This window comes from Apostichopus japonicus, chromosome 6 (assembly GCF_037975245.1).
Source record: "Apostichopus japonicus isolate 1M-3 chromosome 6, ASM3797524v1, whole genome shotgun sequence".
NCBI classification, from domain to species: domain Eukaryota; kingdom Metazoa; phylum Echinodermata; class Holothuroidea; order Aspidochirotida; family Stichopodidae; genus Apostichopus; species Apostichopus japonicus.
The window spans coordinates 17,925,683-17,938,447 of NC_092566.1; the positions used below are offsets into that span (position 1 = coordinate 17,925,683).

The following is a 12,765-nucleotide window of genomic DNA, read 5'->3' on the forward strand; positions in this document are numbered from 1 at the left end:
TACCTTCAATGTTTACGCTTAGTAGAGTTTGAAAGAGCTGCCGTATGGACAGCGCATGCGTCAAATCTTTGTATCAAAGGTCATCAGTATTCGCCCCAAAATTTATAGCTAGAAATTTAAAGAAAAATAAAAAAAATATTAGAGGGTTTTATCCACCATATTTTTTCCAGAAATAGAGGGAGGTTCAGTTCAACATTTAAATGTCTCAACAAGGCATAACGCTTTTAGGATGATAACAGCTTGTTCAAATCTGAATATATTGAGTATGTAACGTATTTATGGTGGATACTGGCGTTCAATAAAAATAGCGAGTCAACACACAAGGAGGAACGCAATGGTTACAAACCACAATCACTTATGCAAAATCGTTGCCAGTGAGTTATTTGTGTTGCATAATGTGATTGAACGGAGATTAAGTAGGATAAACCCCCTCCCCGTCCCCCACAGCACGGTGAGACAATTCTGAAGGATCAGTGTATGGTTGAAAGAAACGACTCGTCGCAATGCTGGTCGGAAGAGGTTAAAACACATTAAATACTTTTATTAGCAAACTTTTAAATTATATTAATTAGCAAGTATATAAGCACTTCTGAAATCTTCATGCTAATCCGTTGTCTAAAATCTGTTCTAAAGATATTTGTGGTAACATTCTCTCTGTCAGGGGACAGGAAATACCCCCTTCTTCAATCCATTCTTGGCTAGGGTAATGGTAGACACTTGGAATTTCCCTGATTACACCTCCTTTTAACGTTATAATGTGACAAGTCATGCATGATAGTACAAACACCTAGTTATGATTGCCGCTGCTTTATGCGAACCCTTGAAGCATACGATTTTCAGATTTTGTTCCTTATCCTTGGGTTGAGCTGAAGGTGACAGAAGAACGATGATATCAGCACTATTATTATTATTATTATTAACAGTACTATTATTAACACTATTATTATTAACACTATTATGATATCTATTATTATTATTAACACTATTATTATTAACACGTTTACTATTACTATTACTTTTTCTCTTATTATCTTTATTATTATTGTTATTACTATCATTATCATTACCATTATCATGATCGTTTTCATCATCATCATCATCATCATCATCATCATCATCATCATCATCATCATCATCATCATCATCATCATCATCATCATCATCATCATCATCATCATCATCATCATCATCATCATCATCATCATCATTGTCATCATCACTTTTATTATTATTAAATCTTACTTAATTTTGAAAAATCAATATTATTTACCGCATCTATGCTTAACTTCCCACCACATACGCGATGGGTTAAATAGGAACTTACGTGAGCTGGTTGCAATCTGTATTGTATATGCAACACTGCATGAGCGATGTTGTTTGATAATAACATCACACTAGAGGTTCAAATTATTCAAATGAACAAATAAGACATGTCGATGAATAAATGTGTGACACGTTGGCGATTATGTACTGGACTTAGTCTGTACAATAAAGTAAAGACGCACAGCAAAATACAGTCTTACGGCTTTGCAGGGATAAAATGCTACCCTGTAATAAAGTTGTTATCAAATTATTATTATTTTTTAGTTCTCCTTGAATAATATTCTTCAGCAAAAGGTGTGCTGCGGTCTAGTTACACGACATATTGTGTAAAGGTGTCTAAAATCGTTAGCTAAACTTCCTGAATAACAATCGAAATTCTTAATTTGGACACGGGACTTTCCAATGGAATTTCCTGTAGGATTATGCAATCATAACCACCAATTTTGTTTGCCCGTTGCCTTATTGGTGGCGTATTACCTTAATGTAGATCACTTTAAGTCGACATTCCCCATATAGAATCAATAGCAATCCGCCCGAGTGTTCTCCTTCAGGAAAAGTGTTGAAAAACAACAGGAGAACATCTTGTTCGATATGTTATCAAACAAGATCTAGTTTTGGTAGCTTGGATGTCAGAGTACACGATGGGGAAGGGTAGGGTGGGGGTGGGGAGGGGCTTCGTGTTGGAAGTGTACATCCCTGAATCTGCCTAAATTATAGTCGGTGAAATAACCAAGTTAACGGTTGAAGTGGGTTATAGAGTTCTTTATATCATGGACAGTATCAAAAATTCATGTAAAAACAATTATATCTTTGTTCGTTTTAATTCATCGACCATTTCATTTTGCAGAATATTTACATAACTATTTATAAAAGCTTATGTGACATGTTCATTTCAATAAATTTACCGACGAAACGTAAATATAAACCCCAAAATTGAAAATCTCGAATATGCCTGTAATCTGTTTTCTTTTAAAGATGATTTGGGACAAATAAGACAAATGATATTACGTATGCAGGCGCAGTTTTTAAACATCCATTTTCTTCTTTGTATTACTTTGCGTTCCTTTGTATTACCCTGTATTTCTTTGTATTACAACTACTGACAATGTTAAATGTCATTAGTGATTGCTTAAGAAGATGCTAACTATTGCGAGAGATTTTCAAGTGTTCTTTCCTGGCGGTTCAGTGTTTTTTACTTTCTTTCAGAGACATCCAGGAGAATTAAAATAGATAATTAGATGTATCAGTGTGAATTACTGTTTTTAAGTAAACTCTAAAATGTTTGTTAAAAGTTAATCATGGGTGACAATTAGGTGAGTTTCAAGCATATTTGAGGCAATCTTGAAGACCTTTAAAACTAAGTGCAGTATCACAATGAATAAACAACAAAGGAAACATTGTGTTCAATTTTTTTAGGTATTTATTTTTTGTCGAAAAAACTTTAGCAACTCGACGTCCAAATCGGAAATAGTCGTATTAATGACATTTTTAACCTTAAAAACAGAAGAAATGTCCGTACTGTGAGCGATCATTAGAACAACCAGTTCATTTGTCATTTAGATTTCTAATTGGGTCCAGAAATTCGGCTTAAATTTCGACTCGAAATCTAATATATATTAAATTACGACATCAACCTTTCACTTTGAAAATATACTGTATTGCAAGCGAATATCGAGAACTAAAAATATAATTTTTCATAATTTCAAAAATTATGAAAAAAATATAAGGTAACAATCCTTGAAAATAACCAAATTTGGCCTAAAAAATAAAAACTCTTTAAATCTCACTTCAAAAACTAATTTTAAGATTATCATTGGCTGACAGGCAAACAGGAGGGCGCCACAGATCCCACGCATGATTTTGGAAACAATTAAAAAAAATTCGGCCAAAAATGCCAAATTTCGACCAAAAATCGAATCTTTCGGATTTCGATCAGGATGGATTATATCGATTCCAGTAACTCATATCTGTTGTTTAATCCATAAAAATCGGTTGACTGAGCTATCATTTTCATAAAAATGACATTTGAACATTCATATCAATATTATTATTAAATTTTCTATCAGATATGGACCTATTATGGCAGTTTTATTGCCTGGTTGCTAACAGAATGGACCGCTCTATCACATGGACCTGTTTTGGGAACAATTAAAAAAATCACGATTTCGGCCAAAAATTGAAAAAATCATAAGGCTATACCCTTACCAAAATGTCAAATTTCGACCAAAAATCGAATCTTTCGGATTTCGATCAGGATGGATTATATCGATTCCCGTAACTCATATCTGTTGTTTAATCCATAAAAATCGGTTGACTGAGCTATCATTTTCATAAAAATGACATTTGAACATTCATATCAATATTATTATTAAATTTTCTATCAGATATGGACCTATTATGGCAGTTTTATTGCCTGGTTGGTAACAGAATGGACCGCTCTATCACATGGACCTGTTTTGGGAACAATTAAGAAAATCACGATTTCGGCCAAAAATTGAAAAAATCATAAGGCTATACCCTTACCAAAATGTCAAATTTCGACCAAAAATCGAATCTTTCGGATTTCGATCAGGATGGATTATATCGATTCCCGTAACTCATATCTGTTGTTTAATCCATAAAAATCGGTTGACTGAGCTATCATTTTCATAAAAATGACATTTGAACATTCATATCAATATTATTATTAAATTTTCTATCAGATATGGACCTATTATGGCAGTTTTATTGTCTGGTTGGTAACAGAATGGACCGCTCTATCACATGGACCTGTTTTGGGAACAATTAAAAAAATCACGATTTCGGCCAAAAATTGAAAAAATCATAAGGCTATACCCTTACCAAAATGTCAAATTTCGACCAAAAATCGAATCTTTCGGATTTCGATCAGGATGGATTATATCGATTCCCGTAACTCATATCTGTTGTTTAATCCATAAAAATCGGTTGACTGAGCTATCATTTTCATAAAAATGACATTTGAACATTCATATCAATATTATTATTAAATTTTCTATCAGATATGGACCTATTATGGCAGTTTTATTGCCTGGTTGCTAACAGAATGGACCGCTCTATCACATGGACCTGTTTTGGGAACAATTAAAAAAAATCACGATTTCGGCCAAAAATTGAAAAAATCATAAGGCTATACCCTTACCAAAATGTCAAATTTCGACCAAAAATCGAATCTTTCGGATTTCGATCAGGATGGATTATATCGATTCCCGTAACTCATATCTGTTGTTTAATCCATAAAAATCGGTTGACTGAGCTATCATTTTCATAAAAATGACATTTGAACATTCATATCAATATTATTATTAAATTTTCTATCAGATATGGACCTATTATGGCAGTTTTATTGCCTGGTTGGTAACAGAATGGACCGCTCTATCACATGGACCTGTTTTGGGAACAATTAAAAAAATCACGATTTCGGCCAAAAATTGAAAAAATCATAAGGCTATACCCTTACCAAAATGTCAAATTTCGACCAAAAATCGAATCTTTCGGATTTCGATCAGGATGGATTATATCGATTCCCGTAACTCATATCTGTTGTTTAATCCATAAAAATCGGTTGACTGAGCTATCATTTTCATAAAAATGACATTTGAACATTCATATCAATATTATTATTAAATTTTCTATCAGATATGGACCTATTATGGCAGTTTTATTGCCTGGTTGGTAACAGAATGGACCGCTCTATCACATGGACCTGTTTCGGGAACAATTAAAAAAATCAGGATTTCGGCCAAAAATTGAAAAAATCATAAGGCTATATATACCCTTACCAAAATGTCAAATTTCGACCAAAAATCGAATCTTTCGGATTTCGATCAGGATGGATTATATCGATTCCCGTAACTCATATCTGTTGTTTAATCCATAAAAATCGGTTGACTGAGCTATCATTTTCATAAAAATGACATTTGAACATTCATATCAATATTATTATTAAATTTTCTATCAGATATGGACCTATTATGGCAGTTTTATTGCCTGGTTGGTAACAGAATGGACCGCTCTATCACATGGACCTGTTTCGGGAACAATTAAAAAAATCAGGATTTCGGCCAAAAATTGAAAAAATCATAAGGCTATATATACCCTTACCAAAATGTCAAATTTCGACCAAAAATCGAATCTTTCGGATTTCGATCAGGATGGATTATATCGATTCCCGTAACTCATATCTGTTGTTTAATCCATAAAAATCGGTTGACTGAGCTATCATTTTCATAAAAATGACATTTGAACATTCATATCAATATTATTATTTTATTTTCTATCAGATATGGACCTATTATGGCAGTTTTATTGCCTGGTTGGTAACAGAATGGACCGCTCTATCACATGGACCTGTTTTGGGAACAATTAAAAAAATCAGGATTTCGGCCAAAAATTGAAAAAATCATAAGGCTATATACCCTTACCAAAATGTCAAATTTCGACCAAAAATCGAATCTTTCGGATTTCGATCAGGATGGATTATATCGATTCCCGTAACTCATATTTGTTGTTTAATCCATAAAAGTCGGTTGACTGAGCTATCATTTTCATAAAAATGACATTTGAACATTCATATCAATATTATTATTAAATTTTCTATCAGATATGGACCTATTATGGCAGTTTTATTGCCTGGTTGGTAACAGAATGGACCGCTCTATCACATGGACCTGTTTTGGGAACAATTAAAAAAATCAGGATTTCGGCCAAAAATTGAAAAAATCATAAGGCTATACCCTTACCAAAATGTCAAATTTCGACCAAAAATCGAATCTTTCGGATTTCGATCAGGATGGATTATATCGATTCCCGTAACTCATATCTGTTGTTTAATCCATAAAAATCGGTTGACTGAGCTATCATTTTCATAAAAATGACATTTGAACATTCATATCAATATTATTATTAAATTTTCTATCAGATATGGACCTATTATGGCAGTTTTATTGTCTGGTTGGTAACAGAATGGACCGCTCTATCACATGGACCTGTTTTGGGAACAATTAAAAAAATCACGATTTCGGTTAAAAATTGAAAAAATCATACCTTTACCAAAATGTCAAATTTCGACCAAAAATCGAATCTTTCGGATTTCGATCAGGATGGATTATATCGATTCCCGTAACTCATATCTGTTGTTTAATCCATAAAAATCGGTTGACTGAGCTATCATTTTCATACAAATGACATTTGAACATTCATATCAATATTATTATTTAAATTTCTATCAGATATGGACCTATTATGGCAGTTCTATTGCCTGGTTGGTAACAGAATGGACCGCTCTATCACATGGACCTGTTTTGGGAACAATTAAAAAAATCACGATTTCGGCCAAAAATTGAAAAAATCATAAGGCTATACCCTTACCAAAATGTCAAATTTCGACCAAAAATCGAATCTTTCGGATTTCGATCAGGATGGATTATATCGATTCCCGTAACTCATATCTGTTGTTTAATCCATAAAAGTCGGTTGACTGAGCTATCATTTTCATACAAATGACATTTGAACATTCATATCAATATTATTATTAAATTTTCTATCAGATATGGACCTATTATGGCAGTTTTTTGTCTGGTTGGTAACAGAATGGACCGCTCTATCACATGGAACTGTTTTGGGAACAATTAAAAAAATCAGGATTTCGGCCAAAAATTGAAAAAATCATAAGGCCTTACCAAAATGTCAAATTTCGACCAAAAATCGAATCTTTCGGATTTCGATCAGGATGGATTATATCGATTCCCGTAACTCATATCTGTTGTTTAATCCATAAAAGTCGGTTGACTGAGCTATCATTTTCATAAAAATGACATTTGAACATTCATATCAATTTTATTATTAAATTTTCTATCAGATATGGACCTATTATGGCAGTTTTATTGCCTGGTTGGTAACAGAATGGACCGCTCTATCACATGGACCTGTTTTGGGAACAATTAAAAAAATCACGATTTCGGCCAAAAATTGAAAAAATCATACCTTTACCAAAATGTCAAGTTTCGACCAAAAATCGAATCTTTCGGATTTCGATCAGGATGGATTATATCGATTCCCGTAACTCATATCTGTTGTTTAATCCATAAAAGTCGGTTGACTGAGCTATCATTTTCATAAAAATGACATTTGAACATTCATATCAATTTTATTATTAAATTTTCTATCAGATATGGACCTATTATGGCAGTTTTATTGTCTGGTTGGTAACAGAATGGACCGCTCTATCACATGGAACTGTTTTGGGAACAATTAAAAAAATCAGGATTTCGGCCAAAAATTGAAAAAATCATAAGGCTATATTCTTACCAAAATGTCAAATTTCGACCAAAAATCGAATCTTTCGGATTTCGATCAGGATGGATTATATCGATTCCCGTAACTCATATCTGTTGTTTAATCCATAAAAGTCGGTTGACTGAGCTATCATTTTCATAAAAATGACATTTGAACATTCATATCAATATTATTATTAAATTTTCTATCAGATATGGACCTATTATGGCAGTTTTATTGCCTGGTTGGTAACAGAATGGACCGCTCTATCACATGGACCTGTTTTGGGAACAATTAAAAAAATCAGGATTTCGGCCAAAAATTGAAAAAATCATAAGGCTATACCCTTACCAAAATGTCAAATTTCGACCAAAAATCGAATCTTTCGGATTTCGATCAGGATGGATTATATCGATTCCCGTAACTCATATCTGTTGTTTAATCCATAAAAGTCGGTTGACTGAGCTATCATTTTCATACAAATGACATTTGAACATTCATATCAATATTATTATTAAATTTTCTATCAGATATGGACCTATTATGGCAGTTTTATTGTCTGGTTGGTAACAGAATGGACCGCTCTATCACATGGAACTGTTTTGGGAACAATTAAAAAAATCACGATTTCGGCCAAAAATTGAAAAAATCATAAGGCTATATTCTTACCAAAATGTCAAATTTCGACCAAAAATCGAATCTTTCGGATTTCGATCAGGATGGATTATATCGATTCCCGTAACTCATATCTGTTGTTTAATCCATAAAAGTCGGTTGACTGAGCTATCATTTTCATAAAAATGACATTTGACCATTCATATCAATTTTATTATTAAATTTTCTATCAGATATGGACCTATTATGGCAGTTTTATTGCCTGGTTGGTAACAGAATGGACCGCTCTATCACATGGACCTGTTTTGGGAACAATTAAAAAAATCAGGATTTCGGCCAAAAATTGAAAAAATCATAAGGCTATATACCCTTACCAAAATGTCAAATTTCGACCAAAAATCGAATCTTTCGGATTTCGATCAGGATGGATTATATCGATTCCCGTAACTCATATCTGTTGTTTAATCCATAAAAATCGGTTGACTGAGCTATCATTTTCATAAAAATGACATTTGAACATTCATATCAATATTATTATTAAATTTTCTATCAGATATGGACCTATTATGGCAGTTTTATTGCCTGGTTGGTAACAGAATGGACCGCTCTATCACATGGACCTGTTTCGGGAACAATTAAAAAAATCAGGATTTCGGCCAAAAATTGAAAAAATCATAAGGCTATATATACCCTTACCAAAATGTCAAATTTCGACCAAAAATCGAATCTTTCGGATTTCGATCAGGATGGATTATATCGATTCCCGTAACTCATATCTGTTGTTTAATCCATAAAAATCGGTTGACTGAGCTATCATTTTCATAAAAATGACATTTGAACATTCATATCAATATTATTATTTTATTTTCTATCAGATATGGACCTATTATGGCAGTTTTATTGCCTGGTTGGTAACAGAATGGACCGCTCTATCACATGGACCTGTTTTGGGAACAATTAAAAAAATCAGGATTTCGGCCAAAAATTGAAAAAATCATAAGGCTATATACCCTTACCAAAATGTCAAATTTCGACCAAAAATCGAATCTTTCGGATTTCGATCAGGATGGATTATATCGATTCCCGTAACTCATATCTGTTGTTTAATCCATAAAAGTCGGTTGACTGAGCTATCATTTTCATACAAATGACATTTGAACATTCATATCAATATTATTATTAAATTTTCTATCAAAAAATGACCTATTATGGCAGTTTTATTGTCTGGTTGGTAACAGAATGGACCGCTCTATCACATGGACCTGTTTTGGGAACAATTAAAAAAATCAGGATTTCGGCCAAAATTGAAAAAATCATAATTACCAAAATGTCCATAATTACCAAAATTACCAAAAATCATAATTACCAAAATGTCAAATTTCGACCAAAAATCGAATCTTTCGGATTTCGATCAGGATGGATTATATCGATTCCCGTAACTCATATCTGTTGTTTAATCCATAAAAGTCGGTTGACTGAGCTATCATTTTCATAAAAATGACATTTGAACATTCATATCAATATTATTATTAAATTTTCTATCAGATATGGACCTATTATGGCAGTTTTATTGTCTGGTTGGTAACAGAATGGACCGCTCTATCACATGGACCTGTTTCGGGAACAATTAAAAAAATCACGATTTCGGCCAAAAATTGAAAAAATCATAAGGCTATATATACCCTTACCAAAATGTCAAATTTCGACCAAAAATCGAATCTTTCGGATTTCGATCAGGATGGATTATATCGATTCCCGTAACTCATATCTGTTGTTTAATCCATAAAAATCGGTTGACTGAGCTATCATTTTCATAAAAATGACATTTGAACATTCATATCAATATTATTATTAAATTTTCTATCAGATATGGACCTATTATGGCAGTTTTATTGTCTGGTTGGTAACAGAATGGACCGCTCTATCACATGGACCTGTTTCGGGAACAATTAAAAAAATCACGATTTCGGCCAAAAATTGAAAAAATCATAAGGCTATATATACCCTTACCAAAATGTCAAATTTCGACCAAAAATCGAATCTTTCGGATTTCGATCAGGATGGATTATATCGATTCCCGTAACTCATATCTGTTGTTTAATCCATAAAAATCGGTTGACTGAGCTATCATTTTCATAAAAATGACATTTGAACATTCATATCAATATTATTATTTTATTTTCTATCAGATATGGACCTATTATGGCAGTTTTATTGCCTGGTTGGTAACAGAATGGACCGCTCTATCACATGGACCTGTTTTGGGAACAATTAAAAAAATCAGGATTTCGGCCAAAAATTGAAAAAATCATAAGGCTATATACCCTTACCAAAATGTCAAATTTCGACCAAAAATCGAATCTTTCGGATTTCGATCAGGATGGATTATATCGATTCCCGTAGCTCATGTCTGTTGTTTAATCCATAAAAGTCGGTTGACTGAGCTATCATTTTCATACAAATGACATTTGAACATTCATATCAATATTATTATTAAATTTTCTATCAAAAAATGACCTATTATGGCAGTTTTATTGTCTGGTTGGTAACAGAATGGACCGCTCTATCACATGGACCTGTTTTGGGAACAATTAAAAAAATCAGGATTTCGGCCAAAATTGAAAAAATCATAATTACCAAAATGTCCATAATTACCAAAATTACCAAAAATCATAATTACCAAAATGTCAAATTTCGACCAAAAATCGAATCTTTCGGATTTCGATCAGGATGGATTATATCGATTCCCGTAACTCATATCTGTTGTTTAATCCATAAAAGTCGGTTGACTGAGCTATCATTTTCATAAAAATGACATTTGAACATTCATATCAATATTATTATTAAATTTTCTATCAGATATGGACCTATTATGGCAGTTTTATTGTCTGGTTGGTAACAGAATGGACCGCTCTATCACATGGACCTGTTTTGGGAACAATTAAAAAAATCACGATTTCGGCCAAAAATTGAAAAAATCATACCTTTACCAAAATGTCAAATTTCGACCAAAAATCGAATCTTTCGGATTTCGATCAGGATGGATTATATCGATTCCCGTAACTCATATCTGTTGTTTAATCCATAAAAGTCGGTTGACTGAGCTATCATTTTCATAAAAATGACATTTGAACATTCATATCAATATTATTATTTAATTTTCTATCAGATATGGACCTATTATGGCAGTTTTATTGTCTGGTTGGTAACAGAATGGACCGCTCTATCACATGGACCTGTTTTGGGAACAATTAAAAAAATCAGGATTTCGGCCAAAAATTGAAGAAATCATAAGGCTTATACCCTTACCAAAATGTCAAATTTCGACCAAAAATCGAATCTTTCGGATTTCGATCAGGATGGATTATATCGATTCCCGTAACTCATATCTGTTGTTTAATCCATAAAAGTCGGTTGACTGAGCTATCATTTTCATAAAAATGACATTTGAACATTCATATCAATATTATTATTAAATTTTCTATCAGATATGGACCTATTATGGCAGTTTTAGTGTCTGGTTGGTGACAGAATGGACCGCTCTATCACATGGACCTGTTTTGGGAACAATTAAAAAAATCACGATTTCGGCCAAAAATTGAAAAAATCATAAGGCTTATACCCTTACCAAAATGTCAAATTTCGACCAAAAATCGAATCTTTCGGATTTCGATCAGGATGGATTATATCGATTCCAGTAACTCATATCTGTTGTTTAATCCATAAAAGTCGGTTGACTGAGCTATCATTTTCATACAAATGACATTTGAACATTCATATCAATATTATTATTAAATTTTCTATCAGATATGGACCTATTATGGCAGTTTTATTGCCTGGTTGGTAACAGAATGGACCGCTCTATCACATGGACCTGTTTTGGGAACAATTAAAAAATCACGATTTCGGCCAAAAATTGAAAAATCATAAGGCTATAAAATGTCAAATTTCGACCAAAAATCGAATCTTTCGGATTTCGATCAGGATGGATTATATCGATTCCCGTAACTCATATCTGTTGTTTAATCCATAAAAGTCGGTTGACTGAGCTATCATTTTCATAAAAATGACATTTGAACATTCATATCAATATTATTATTAAATTTTCTATCAGATATGGACCTATTATGGCAGTTTTATTGCCTGGTTGGTAACAGAATGGACCGCTCTATCACATGGACCTGTTTTGGGAACAATTAAAAAATCACGATTTCGGCCAAAAATTGAAAAATCATAAGGCTATACCCTTACCAAAATGTCAAATTTCGACCAAAAATCGAATCTTTCGGATTTCGATCAGGATGGATTATATCGATTCCCGTAACTCATATCTGTTGTTTAATCCATGAAAGTCGGTTTACTGAGCTATCATTTTCATACAAATGACATTTGAACATTCATATCAATATTATTATTAAATTTTCTATCAGATATGGACCTATTATGGCAGTTTTATTGCCTGGTTGGTAACAGAATGGACCGCTCTATCACATGGACCTGTTTTGGGAACAATTAAAAAAAATCACGATTTCG

The 12,765-nt window shown here is 32.8% G+C and overlaps 1 protein-coding gene across 1 annotated transcript in view; it reads right to left on the reverse strand.

Annotated features, from left to right (window-relative positions):
* Positions 1-12,765, reverse strand: part of LOC139969185 (uncharacterized) — a 62,129-nt gene that overhangs the window by 22,042 nt on the left and 27,322 nt on the right. The window lies entirely within an intron of this gene.